Source organism: Hyla sarda, unplaced genomic scaffold (assembly GCF_029499605.1).
Source record: "Hyla sarda isolate aHylSar1 unplaced genomic scaffold, aHylSar1.hap1 scaffold_1167, whole genome shotgun sequence".
NCBI classification, from domain to species: domain Eukaryota; kingdom Metazoa; phylum Chordata; class Amphibia; order Anura; family Hylidae; genus Hyla; species Hyla sarda.
This window is the reverse complement of record NW_026607789.1, coordinates 102,832-115,762: the sequence shown is the minus strand read 5'-3', so window position 1 is coordinate 115,762 and position 12,931 is coordinate 102,832. Positions and strand designations below refer to the sequence as shown.

The 12,931-nt window shown below is 46.3% G+C and overlaps 6 non-coding genes across 6 annotated transcripts; all 6 read left to right on the top strand.

The window, feature by feature from the left end:
- The first annotated feature begins 306 nt into the window (after positions 1-306).
- LOC130302474 (U2 spliceosomal RNA) lies at positions 307-497 on the top strand. Its single transcript, XR_008852677.1, has one exon. It is a non-coding gene; the product is annotated as a U2 spliceosomal RNA (small nuclear RNA).
- A 2,086-nt stretch (positions 498-2,583) lies between these two features.
- Positions 2,584-2,774, top strand: LOC130302473 (U2 spliceosomal RNA). The gene has a single exon (XR_008852675.1). It is a non-coding gene; the product is annotated as a U2 spliceosomal RNA (small nuclear RNA).
- Positions 2,775-4,860: 2,086 nt separating this feature from the next.
- LOC130302483 (U2 spliceosomal RNA) lies at positions 4,861-5,052 on the top strand. Its single transcript, XR_008852685.1, has one exon. It is a non-coding gene; the product is annotated as a U2 spliceosomal RNA (small nuclear RNA).
- A 2,097-nt stretch (positions 5,053-7,149) lies between these two features.
- LOC130302472 (U2 spliceosomal RNA) lies at positions 7,150-7,340 on the top strand. The gene has a single exon (XR_008852674.1). It is a non-coding gene; the product is annotated as a U2 spliceosomal RNA (small nuclear RNA).
- Positions 7,341-9,440: 2,100 nt separating this feature from the next.
- Positions 9,441-9,632, top strand: LOC130302480 (U2 spliceosomal RNA). The gene has a single exon (XR_008852682.1). It is a non-coding gene; the product is annotated as a U2 spliceosomal RNA (small nuclear RNA).
- A 2,100-nt stretch (positions 9,633-11,732) lies between these two features.
- Positions 11,733-11,923, top strand: LOC130302471 (U2 spliceosomal RNA). Its single transcript, XR_008852673.1, has one exon. It is a non-coding gene; the product is annotated as a U2 spliceosomal RNA (small nuclear RNA).
- The last annotated feature ends 1,008 nt before the right edge of the window (positions 11,924-12,931 follow it).

Below are 12,931 nucleotides of genomic sequence, written 5' to 3'. Positions count from 1 at the left end.
TGTGCTTGTGTGTGTGTTTCCTATGCAGATCCTAAGCCCAGTGTCACATGCAAGTAGGAGGAGTAAGAAGGGTTCCTGGCAAATCCGGGTTATGGATTGCATTTAAAAAGGCCCCGTGGGAGTGCAATGGGCCCCTGTCTTGCTGCTTAGCAATAATGGTATGGGTTTAGGTTCTGCTGTGTGTACTGGTGGTTGACTGCCCCCCAGCCCAGAGTGTGCATGGAAAATTGTCTGGCAGCCTCCCTGACAGCAAGCAGTGATAGTGCCCATGAAGGGGACCTTGTTGGGCCCGCCCCTTTCACGGTTATCGCTTCTCGGCCTTTTGGCTAAGATCAAGTGTAGTATCTGTTCTTATCAGTTTAATATCTGATACGTCCCCTATCTGGGGACCATATATTAAATGGATTTTTGAGAACGGGGGCCGATTTCGAAGCTTGCTTCCGTCGCCCTATGCATTGACCCGATATGGCAGTATCTTCGGGTACAGTGCACCACCCCCTTACAGGGTTAAAAAGAAAGATTCCTACTTTCATTGCTACCTGCTTGCTGGCTAGCCAGCTAGCCAGCCCTGTGGGCCTTGCTGCTGCTGCAGCCAAAAAACAAAAGGTGGTGCTGCTGCCTGCTTCTGCTGCTTCTGCTTCTGCTTGTGTCTGGCCCCTGTTGGAGCGTCCAGGCACAGGACTTCTGCTGCTGCTGACTAAATGGCCTCCTTAATTGGATCATTTGAGTAGCCAGCACACCTGTGCAGGTAGGGCATGACATGATAGGCAGCTGCCTTGATAGCGGGTGGGTGCTGAATGTTCCTAATTGACAAAATAAGATTAATGCTTATGAAGAAATATAAAATCTCATCCCTTCCCCAATATCGCGCCACACCCCTACCCCTTAATTCCCTGGTTGAACGTGATGGACATATGTCTTTTTTCGACCGTACTAACTATGTAACTATGTAACATAACATGGGGGGGGGGGGGGGGGGTCTCCTGGCTGTTCACACAGGTGTGTCATTGCTGTACATTGACCATGCATTGCTTCTGTGGTATTGCAAAGGCAAAGACAAATGCTTCCAGCCATCCATTGCACTAATGGATTGGTCATCAGCTGGCTGTCTATGTCCCGCATCAATATAGACCAAAGTACAGAGGGTTAGGCTATGCTATTGTGCACCTACCTGATGCATCAGAAGGTGCGAGGCCCTTGCTAAATTCTGTGCACAGACTTTGAGATCTATGCTTTAGACTGTATCTAAACCTGCTCCAACATGGACTGACATTCTGGCCTACTTTCAGCCGATGCGACTTGTCTGTCGCTGAACAGTCGCTTTTTATGTATTCAGCACCTATGTATAATGTTGTAAAAATGCTCTAGAAGCTAAAGTCGCAGAAATGTCACACATATTTGGCCTGCAACTTTCTGTGCGACAAATTCAGACAGGAAAAATCAGTATAAATCCTTAGAAAATTATCCCCCAGTGTCTCCATCTGCTGGCGGTATTGAATAAGCATTGCTGCACTGATGGGGTATGCATTAGACGGAAAAAAAGAAGAAAAAGAAGAATAATACGCCCAGAAAAGAGGCGAAAAGGAGAAAAACGTAAAAAAACGTGAAAAAAAAGTAAGAGGAAGAGAAGGGAAAAAAAGGTGGAAATGGGTTTAAAAGTGATTTCGGCGGAGAAATATATATATATATATATATATATATATATATATATGCGCACACACACACATAGATATAAACGTATTCTCCGTTGAGATATTGCAGCCACTGCTGTGTCCAGGCCCAGGAGCCTTAGCACTGTGCTGTGATGTCACTCAATACCACTGACATCACTAGGTGTAAACAACATCTCTCCTTTGCTGTGTATGTGACTATGGAGCTGTTTGGTGATGTCGTCTATTACGGCCTTCATAGAAGCAACAGGAGATTGTTGCATCCATCTTGAACCCTCAGAACTACAGTGCTATGATGTCACTCACTTCCACAGGCCTTGCAGAGTGTAAACAACAACAACCCAGCTTTGTTGTGTATGTAACCATAGGGATTTGTGATGTCACCTAGAACCTTCACAGCAGCGACAGCTTTATGAGGAGCATCAGCACTGCTCTGCCTGAGCAGAACCATCACCGCCATAGGTTGTCAAATAACCCGGATTTAACCCACACAGGTAAGTCCAATGGGGTGCAGGCATGTCCTCTATGCTTACAGCTTCCCGTGGGTGTTGGTTTGATACCGTTTGGGGACAGCCAAGGAGGCATCTGCAGGCAACAAAGGTAGGTGTGTGCTTGTGTGTGTGTTTCCTATGCAGATCCTAAGCCCAGTGTCACATGCAAGTAGGAGGAGTAAGAAGGGTTCCTGGCAAATCCGGGTTATGGATTGCATTTAAAAAGGCCCCGTGGGAGTGCAATGGGCCCCTGTCTTGCTGCTTAGCAATAATGGTATGGGTTTAGGTTCTGCTGTGTGTACTGGTGGTTGACTGCCCCCCAGCCCAGAGTGTGCATGGAAAATTGTCTGGCAGCCTCCCTGACAGCAAGCAGTGATAGTGCCCATGAAGGGGACCTTGTTGGGCCCGCCCCTTTCACGGTTATCGCTTCTCGGCCTTTTGGCTAAGATCAAGTGTAGTATCTGTTCTTATCAGTTTAATATCTGATACGTCCCCTATCTGGGGACCATATATTAAATGGATTTTTGAGAACGGGGGCCGATTTCGAAGCTTGCTTCCGTCGCCCTATGCATTGACCCGATATGGCAGTATCTTCGGGTACAGTGCACCACCCCCTTACAGGGTTAAAAAGAAAGATTCCTACTTTCATTGCTACCTGCTTGCTGGCTAGCCAGCTAGCCAGCCCTGTGGGCCTTGCTGCTGCTGCAGCCAAAAAACAAAAGGTGGTGCTGCTGCTGCTTCTGCTGCTTCTGCTTCTGCTTGTGTCTGGCCCCTGTTGGAGCGTCCAGGCACAGGACTTCTGCTGCTGCTGACTAAATGGCCTCCTTAATTGGATCATTTGAGTAGCCAGCACACCTGTGCAGGTAGGGCATGACATGATAGGCAGCTGCCTTGATAGCGGGTGGGTGCTGAATGTTCCTAATTGACAAAATAAGATTAATGCTTATGAAGAAATATAAAATCTCATCCCTTCCCCAATATCGCGCCACACCCCTACCCCTTAATTCCCTGGTTGAACGTGATGGACATATGTCTTTTTTCGACCGTACTAACTATGTAACTATGTAACATAACATGGGGGGGGGGGGGGGGTCTCCTGGCTGTTCACACAGGTGTGTCATTGCTGTACATTGACCATGCATTGCTTCTGTGGTATTGCAAAGGCAAAGACAAATGCTTCCAGCCATCCATTGCACTAATGGATTGGTCATCAGCTGGCTGTCTATGTCCCGCATCAATATAGACCAAAGTACAGAGGGTTAGGCTATGCTATTGTGCACCTACCTGATGCATCAGAAGGTGCGAGGCCCTTGCTAAATTCTGTGCACAGACTTTGAGATCTATGCTTTAGACTGTATCTAAACCTGCTCCAACATGGACTGACATTCTGGCCTACTTTCAGCCGATGCGACTTGTCTGTCGCTGAACAGTCGCTTTTTATGTATTCAGCACCTATGTATAATGTTGTAAAAATGCTCTAGAAGCTAAAGTCGCAGAAATGTCACACATATTTGGCCTGCAACTTTCTGTGCGACAAATTCAGACAGGAAAAATCAGTATAAATCCTTAGAAAATTATCCCCCAGTGTCTCCATCTGCTGGCGGTATTGAATAAGCATGCATTAGACGAAAAAAAAGAAGAAAAAGAAGAATAATACGCCCAGAAAAGAGGCGAAAAGGAGAAAAACGTAAAAAAACGTGAAAAAAAAGTAAGAGGAAGAGAAGGGAAAAAAAGGTGGAAATGGGTTTAAAAGTGATTTCGGCGGAGAAATATATATATATATATATATATATATATATATATATATATATATATATATATATATATGCGCACACACACACATAGATATAAACGTATTCTCCGTTGAGATATTGCAGCCGCTGCTGTGTCCAGGCCCAGGAGCCTTAGCACTGTGCTGTGATGTCACTCAATACCACTGACATCACTAGGTGTAAACAACATCTCTCCTTTGCTGTGTATGTGACTATGGAGCTGTTTGGTGATGTCGTCTATTACGGCCTTCATAGAAGCAACAGGAGATTGTTGCATCCATCTTGAACCCTCAGAACTACAGTGCTATGATGTCACTCACTTCCACAGGCCTTGCAGAGTGTAAACAACAACAACCCAGCTTTGTTGTGTATGTAACCAAAGGGATTTGTGATGTCACCTAGAACCTTCACAGCAGCGACAGCTTTATGAGGAGCATCAGCACTGCTCTGCCTGAGCAGAACCATCACCGCCATAGGTTGTCAAATAACCCGGATTTAACCCACACAGGTAAGTCCAATGGGGTGCAGGCATGTCCTCTATGCTTACAGCTTCCCGTGGGTGTTGGTTTGATACCGTTTGGGGACAGCCAAGGAGGCATCTGCAGGCAACAAAGGTAGGTGTGTGCTTGTGTGTGTGTTTCCTATGCAGATCCTAAGCCCAGTGTCACATGCAAGTAGGAGGAGTAAGAAGGGTTCCTGGCAAATCCGGGTTATGGATTGCATTTAAAAAGGCCCCGTGGGAGTGCAATGGGCCCCTGTCTTGCTGCTTAGCAATAATGGTATGGGTTTAGGTTCTGCTGTGTGTACTGGTGGTTGACTGCCCCCCAGCCCAGAGTGTGCATGGAAAATTGTCTGGCAGCCTCCCTGACAGCAAGCAGTGATAGTGCCCATGAAGGGGACCTTGTTGGGCCCGCCCCTTTCACGGTTATCGCTTCTCGGCCTTTTGGCTAAGATCAAGTGTAGTATCTGTTCTTATCAGTTTAATATCTGATACGTCCCCTATCTGGGGGACCATATATTAAATGGATTTTTGAGAACGGGGGCCGATTTCGAAGCTTGCTTCCGTCGCCCTATGCATTGACCCGATATGGCAGTATCTTCGGGTACAGTGCACCACCCCCTTACAGGGTTAAAAAGAAAGATTCCTACTTTCATTGCTACCCTGCTTGCTGGCTAGCCAGCTAGCCAGCCCTGTGGGCCTTGCTGCTGCTGCAGCCAAAAAACAAAAGGTGGTGCTGCTGCTGCTTCTGCTGCTTCTGCTTGTGTCTGGCCCCTGTTGGAGCGTCCAGGCACAGGACTTCTGCTGCTGCTGACTAAATGGCCTCCTTAATTGGATCATTTGAGTAGCCAGCACACCTGTGCAGGTAGGGCATGACATGATAGGCAGCTGCCTTGATAGCGGGTGGGTGCTGAATGTTCCTAATTGACAAAATAAGATTAATGCTTATGAAGAAATATAAAATCTCATCCCTTCCCCAATATCGCGCCACACCCCTACCCCTTAATTCCCTGGTTGAACGTGATGGACATATGTCTTTTTTCGACCGTACTAACTATGTAACTATGTAACATAACATGGGGGGGGGGGGGGGGTCTCCTGGCTGTTCACACAGGTGTGTCATTGCTGTACATTGACCATGCATTGCTTCTGTGGTATTGCAAAGGCAAAGACAAATGCTTCCAGCCATCCATTGCACTAATGGATTGGTCATCAGCTGGCTGTCTATGTCCCGCATCAATATAGACCAAAGTACAGAGGGTTAGGCTATGCTATTGTGCACCTACCTGATGCATCAGAAGGTGCGAGGCCCTTGCTAAATTCTGTGCACAGACTTTGAGATCTATGCTTTAGACTGTATCTAAACCTGCTCCAACATGGACTGACATTCAGGCCTACTTTCAGCCGATGCGACTTGTCTGTCGCTGAACAGTCGCTTTTTATGTATTCAGCACCTATGTATAATGTTGTAAAAATGCTCTAGAAGCTAAAGTCGCAGAAATGTCACACATATTTGGCCTGCAACTTTCTGTGCGACAAATTCAGACAGGAAAAATCAGTATAAATCCTTAGAAAATTATCCCCCAGTGTCTCCATCTGCTGGCGGTATTGAATAAGCATTGCTGCACTGATGGGGTATGCATTAGACGAAAAAAAAGAAGAAAAAGAAGAATAATACGCCCAGAAAAGAGGCGAAAAGGAGAAAAACGTAAAAAAAAACGTGAAAAAAAAGTAAGAGGAAGAGAAGGGAAAAAAAGGTGGAAATGGGTTTAAAAGTGATTTCGGCGGAGAAATATATATATATATATATATATATATATATATATATATATATATATATATGCGCACACACACACATAGATATAAACGTATTCTCCGTTGAGATATTGCAGCCGCTGCTGTGTCCAGGCCCAGGAGCCTTAGCACTGTGCTGTGATGTCACTCAATACCACTGACATCACTAGGTGTAAACAACATCTCTCCTTTGCTGTGTATGTGACTATGGAGCTGTTTGGTGATGTCGTCTATTACGGGCTTCATAGAAGCAACAGGAGATTGTTGCATCCATCTTGAACCCTCAGAACTACAGTGCTATGATGTCACTCACTTCCACAGGCCTTGCAGAGTGTAAACAACAACAACCCAGCTTTGTTGTGTATGTAACCATAGGGATTTGTGATGTCACCTAGAACCTTCACAGCAGCGACAGCTTTATGAGGAGCATCAGCACTGCTCTGCCTGAGCAGAACCATCACCGCCATAGGTTGTCAAATAACCCGGATTTAACCCACACAGGTAAGTCCAATGGGGTGCAGGCATGTCCTCTATGCTTACAGCTTCCCGTGGGTGTTGGTTTGATACCGTTTGGGGACAGCCAAGGAGGCATCTGCAGGCAACAAAGGTAGGTGTGTGCTTGTGTGTGTGTTTCCTATGCAGATCCTAAGCCCAGTGTCACATGCAAGTAGGAGGAGTAAGAAGGGTTCCTGGCAAATCCGGGTTATGGATTGCATTTAAAAAGGCCCCGTGGGAGTGCAATGGGCCCCTGTCCTTGCTGCTTAGCAATAATGGTATGGGTTTAGGTTCTGCTGTGGTGTACTGGTGGTTGACTGCCCCCCAGCCCAGAGTGTGCATGGAAAATTGTCTGGCAGCCTCCCTGACAGCAAGCAGTGATAGTGCCCATGAAGGGGGACCTTGTTGGGCCCGCCCCTTTCACGGTTATCGCTTCTCGGCCTTTTGGCTAAGATCAAGTGTAGTATCTGTTCTTATCAGTTTAATATCTGATACGTCCCCTATCTGGGGACCATATATTAAATGGATTTTTGAGAACGGGGGCCGATTTCGAAGCTTGCTTCCGTCGCCCTATGCATTGACCCGATATGGCAGTATCTTCGGGTACAGTGCACCACCCCCCTTACAGGGTTAAAAAGAAAGATTCCTACTTTCATTGCTACCTGCTTGCTGGCTAGCCAGCTAGCCAGCCTGTGGGCCTTGCTGCTGCTGCAGCCAAAAAACAAAAGGTGGTGCTGCTGCTGCTTCTGCTGCTTCTGCTGCTTCTGCTTCTGCTTGTGTCTGGCCCCTGTTGGAGCGTCCAGGCACAGGACTTCTGCTGCTGCTGACTAAATGACCTCCTTAATTGGATCATTTGAGTAGCCAGCACACCTGTGCAGGTTAGGGCATGACATGATAGGCAGCTGCCTTGATAGCGGGTGGGTGCTGAATGTTCCTAATTGACAAAATAAGATTAATGCTTATGAAGAAATATAAAATCTCATCCCTTCCCCAATATCGCGCCACACCCCTACCCCTTAATTCCCTGGTTGAACGTGATGGACATATGTCTTTTTTCGACCGTACTAACTATGTAACTATGTAACATAACATGGGGGGGGTCTCCTGGCTGTTCACACAGGTGTGTCATTGCTGTACATTGACCATGCATTGCTTCTGTGGTATTGCAAAGGCAAAGACAAATGCTTCCAGCCATCCATTGCACTAATGGATTGGTCATCAGCTGGCTGTCTATGTCCCCGCATCAATATAGACCAAAGTACAGAGGGTTAGGCTATGCTATTGTGCACCTACCTGATGCATCAGAAGGTGCGAGGCCCTTGCTAAATCTGTGCACAGACTTTGAGATCTATGCTTTAGACTGTATCTAAACCTGCTCCAACATGGACTGACATTCTGGCCTACTTTCAGCCGATGCGACTTGTCTGTCGCTGAACAGTCGCTTTTTATGTATTCAGCACCTATGTATAATGTTGTAAAAATGCTCTAGAAGCTAAAGTCGCAGAAATGTCACACATATTTGGCCTGCAACTTTCTGTGCGACAAATTCAGACAGGAAAAATCAGTATAAATCCTTAGAAAATTATCCCCCCCAGTGTCTCCATCTGCTGGCGGTATTGAATAAGCATTGCTGCACTGATGGGGTATGCATTAGACGAAAAAAAGAAGAAAAAGAAGAATAATACGCCCAGAAAAGAGGCGAAAAGGAGAAAAACGTAAAAAAACGTGAAAAAAAAGTAAGAGGAAGAGAAGGGAAAAAAAGGTGGAAATGGGTTTAAAAGTGATTTCGGCGGAGAAATATATATATATATATTTATATATATATATATATATATATATATATATATGCGCACACACACACATAGATATAAACGTATTCTCCGTTGAGATATTGCAGACCGCTGCTGTGTCCAGGCCCAGGAGCCTTAGCACTGTGCTGTGATGTCACTCAATACCACTGACATCACTAGGTGTAAACAACATCTCTCCTTTGCTGTGTATGTGACTATGGAGCTGTTTGGTGATGTCGTCTATTACGGCCTTCATAGAAGCAACAGGAGATTGTTGCATCCATCTTGAACCCTCAGAACTACAGTGCTATGATGTCACTCACTTCCACAGGCCTTGCAGAGTGTAAACAACAACAACCCAGCTTTGTTGTGTATGTAACCATAGGGATTTGTGATGTCACCTAGAACCTTCACAGCAGCGACAGCTTTATGAGGAGCATCAGCACTGCTCTGCCTGAGCAGAACCATCACCGCCATAGGTTGTCAAATAACCCGGATTTAACCCCACACAGGTAAGTCCAATGGGTGCAGGCATGTCCTCTATGCTTACAGCTTCCCGTGGGTGTTGGTTTGATACCGTTTGGGACAGCCAAGGAGGCATCTGCAGGCAACAAAGGTAGGTGTGTGCTTGTGTGTGTGTTTCCTATGCAGATCCTAAGCCCAGTGTCACATGCAAGTAGGAGGAGTAAGAAGGGTTCCTGGCAAATCCGGGTTATGGATTGCATTTAAAAAGGCCCCGTGGGAGTGCAATGGGCCCCTGTCTTGCTGCTTAGCAATAATGGTATGGGTTTAGGTTCTGCTGTGTGTACTGGTGGTTGACTGCCCCCCAGCCCAGAGTGTGCATGGAAAATTGTCTGGCAGCCTCCCTGACAGCAAGCAGTGATAGTGCCCATGAAGGGGACCTTGTTGGGCCTGCCCCTTTCACGGTTATCGCTTCTCGGCCTTTTGGCTAAGATCAAGTGTAGTATCTGTTCTTATCAGTTTAATATCTGATACGTCCCCTATCTGGGGACCATATATTAAAATGGATTTTTGAGAACGGGGGCCGATTTCGAAGCTTGCTTCCGTCGCCCTATGCATTGACCCGATATGGCAGTATCTTCGGGTACAGTGCACCACCCCCCTTACAGGGTTAAAAAGAAAGATTCCTACTTTCATTGCTACCTGCTTGCTGGCTAGCCAGCTAGCCAGCCCTGTGGGCCTTGCTGCTGCTGCAGCCAAAAAACAAAAGGTGGTGCTGCTGCTGCTTCTGCTGCTTCTGCTTCTGCTTGTGTCTGGCCCCTGTTGGAGCGTCCAGGCACAGGACTTCTGCTGCTGCTGACTAAATGGCCTCCTTAATTGGATCATTTGAGTAGCCAGCACACCTGTGCAGGTAGGGCATGACATGATAGGCAGCTGCCTTGATAGCGGGTGGGTGCTGAATGTTCCTAATTGACAAAATAAGATTAATGCTTATGAAGAAATATAAAATCTCATCCCTTCCCCAATATCGCGCCACACCCCTACCCCCTTAATTCCCTGGTTGAACGTTGATGGACATATTGTCTTTTTTCGACCGTACTAACTATGTAACTATGTAACATAACATGGGGGGGGGGGGGTCTCCTGGCTGTTCACGACAGGTGTGTCATTGCTGTACATTGACCATGCATTGCTTCTGTGGTATTGCAAAGGCAAAGACAAATGCTTCCCAGCCATCCATTGCACTAATGGATTGGTCATCAGCTGGCTGTCTATGTCCCGCATCAATATAGACCAAAGTACAGAGGGTTAGGCTATGCTATTGTGCACCTACCTGATGCATCAGAAGGTGCGAGGCCCTTGCTAAATTCTGTGCACAGACTTTGAGATCTATGCTTTAGACTGTATCTAAACCTGCTCCAACATGGACTGACATTCTGGCCTACTTTCAGCCGATGCGACTTGTCTGTCGCTGAACAGTCGCTTTTTATGTATTCAGCACCTATGTATAATGTTGTAAAAATGCTCTAGAAGCTAAAGTCGCAGAAATGTCACACATATTTGGCCTGCAACTTTCTGTGTGACAAATTCAGACAGGAAAAATCAGTATAAATCCTTAGAAAATTATCCCCCAGTGTCTCCATCTGCTGGCGGTATTGAATAAGCATTGCTGCACTGATGGGGTATGCATTAGACGAAAAAAAAGAAGAAAAAGAAGAATAATACGCCCAGAAAAGAGGCGAAAAGGAGAAAAACGTAAAAAAAACGTGAAAAAAAAGTAAGAGGAAGAGAAGGGAAAAAAAGGTGGAAATGGGTTTAAAAGTGATTTCGGCGGAGAAATATATATATATATATATATATATATATATATATATATATATATATATGCGCACACCACACACATAGATATAAACGTATTCTCCGTTGAGATATTGCAGCCGCTGCTGTGTCCAGGCCCAGGAGCCTTAGCACTGTGCTGTGATGTCACTCAATACCACTGACATCACTAGGTGTAAACAACATCTCTCCTTTGCTGTGTATGTGACTATGGAGCTGTTTGGTGATGTCGTCTATTACGGCCTTCATAGAAGCAACAGGAGATTGTTGCATCCATCTTGAACCCTCAGAACTACAGTGCTATGATGTCACTCACTTCCACAGGCCTTGCAGAGTGTAAACAACAACAACCCAGCTTTGTTGTGTATGTAACCATAGGGATTTGTGATGTCACCTAGAACCTTCACAGCAGCGACAGCTTTATGAGGAGCATCAGCACTGCTCTGCCTGAGCAGAACCATCACCGCCATAGGTTGTCAAATAACCCGGATTTAACCCACACAGGTAAGTCCAATGGGGTGCAGGCATGTCCTCTATGCTTACAGCTTCCCGTGGGTGTTGGTTTGATACCGTTTGGGGACAGCCAAGGAGGCATCTGCAGGCAACAAAGGTAGGTGTGTGCTTGTGTGTGTGTTTCCTATGCAGATCCTAAGCCCAGTGTCACATGCAAGTAGGAGGAGTAAGAAGGGTTCCTGGCAAATCCGGGTTATGGATTGCATTTAAAAAGGCCCCGTGGGAGTGCAATGGGCCCCTGTCTTGCTGCTTAGCAATAATGGTATGGGTTTAGGTTCTGCTGTGTGTACTGGTGGTTGACTGCCCCCCAGCCCAGAGTGTGCATGGAAAATTGTCTGGCAGCCTCCCTGACAGCAAGCAGTGATAGTGCCCATGAAGGGGACCTTGTTGGGCCCGCCCCTTTCACGGTTATCGCTTCTCGGCCTTTTGGCTAAGATCAAGTGTAGTATCTGTTCTTATCAGTTTAATATCTGATACGTCCCCTATCTGGGGACCATATATTAAATGGATTTTTGAGAACGGGGGCCGATTTCGAAGCTTGCTTCCGTCGCCCTATGCATTGACCCGATATGGCAGTATCTTCGGGTACAGTGCACCACCCCCTTACAGGGTTAAAAAGAAAGATTCCTACTTTCATTGCTACCTGCTTGCTGGCTAGCCAGCTAGCCAGCCCTGTGGGCCTTGCTGCTGCTGCAGCCAAAAAACAAAAGGTGGTGCTGCTGCTGCTTCTGCTGCTTCTGCTTCTGCTTGTGTCTGGCCCCTGTTGGAGCGTCCAGGCACAGGACTTCTGCTGCTGCTGACTAAATGGCCTCCTTAATTGGATCATTTGAGTAGCCAGCACACCTGTGCAGGTAGGGCATGACATGATAGGCAGCTGCCTTGATAGCGGGTGGGTGCTGAATGTTCCTAATTGACAAAATAAGATTAATGCTTATGAAGAAATATAAAATCTCATCCCTTCCCCAATATCGCGCCACACCCCTACCCCTTAATTCCCTGGTTGAACGTGATGGACATATGTCTTTTTTCGACCGTACTAACTATGTAACTATGTAACATAACATGGGGGGGGGTCTCCTGGCTGTTCACACAGGTGTGTCATTGCTGTACATTGACCATGCATTGCTTCTGTGGTATTGCAAAGGCAAAGACAAATGCTTCCAGCCATCCATTGCACTAATGGATTGGTCATCAGCTGGCTGTCTATGTCCCGCATCAATATAGACCAAAGTACAGAGGGTTAGGCTATGCTATTGTGCACCTACCTGATGCATCAGAAGGTGTGAGGCCCTTGCTAAATTCTGTGCACAGACTTTGAGATCTATGCTTTAGACTGTATCTAAACCTGCTCCAACATGGACTGACATTCTGGCCTACTTTCAGCCGATGCGACTTGTCTGTCGCTGAACAGTCGCTTTTTATGTATTCAGCACCTATGTATAATGTTGTAAAAATGCTCTAGAAGCTAAAGTCGCAGAAATGTCACACATATTTGGCCTGCAACTTTCTGTGCGACAAATTCAGACAGGAAAAATCAGTATAAATCCTTAGAAAATTATCCCCCAGTGTCTCCATCTGCTGGCGGTATTGAATAAGCATTGCTGCACTG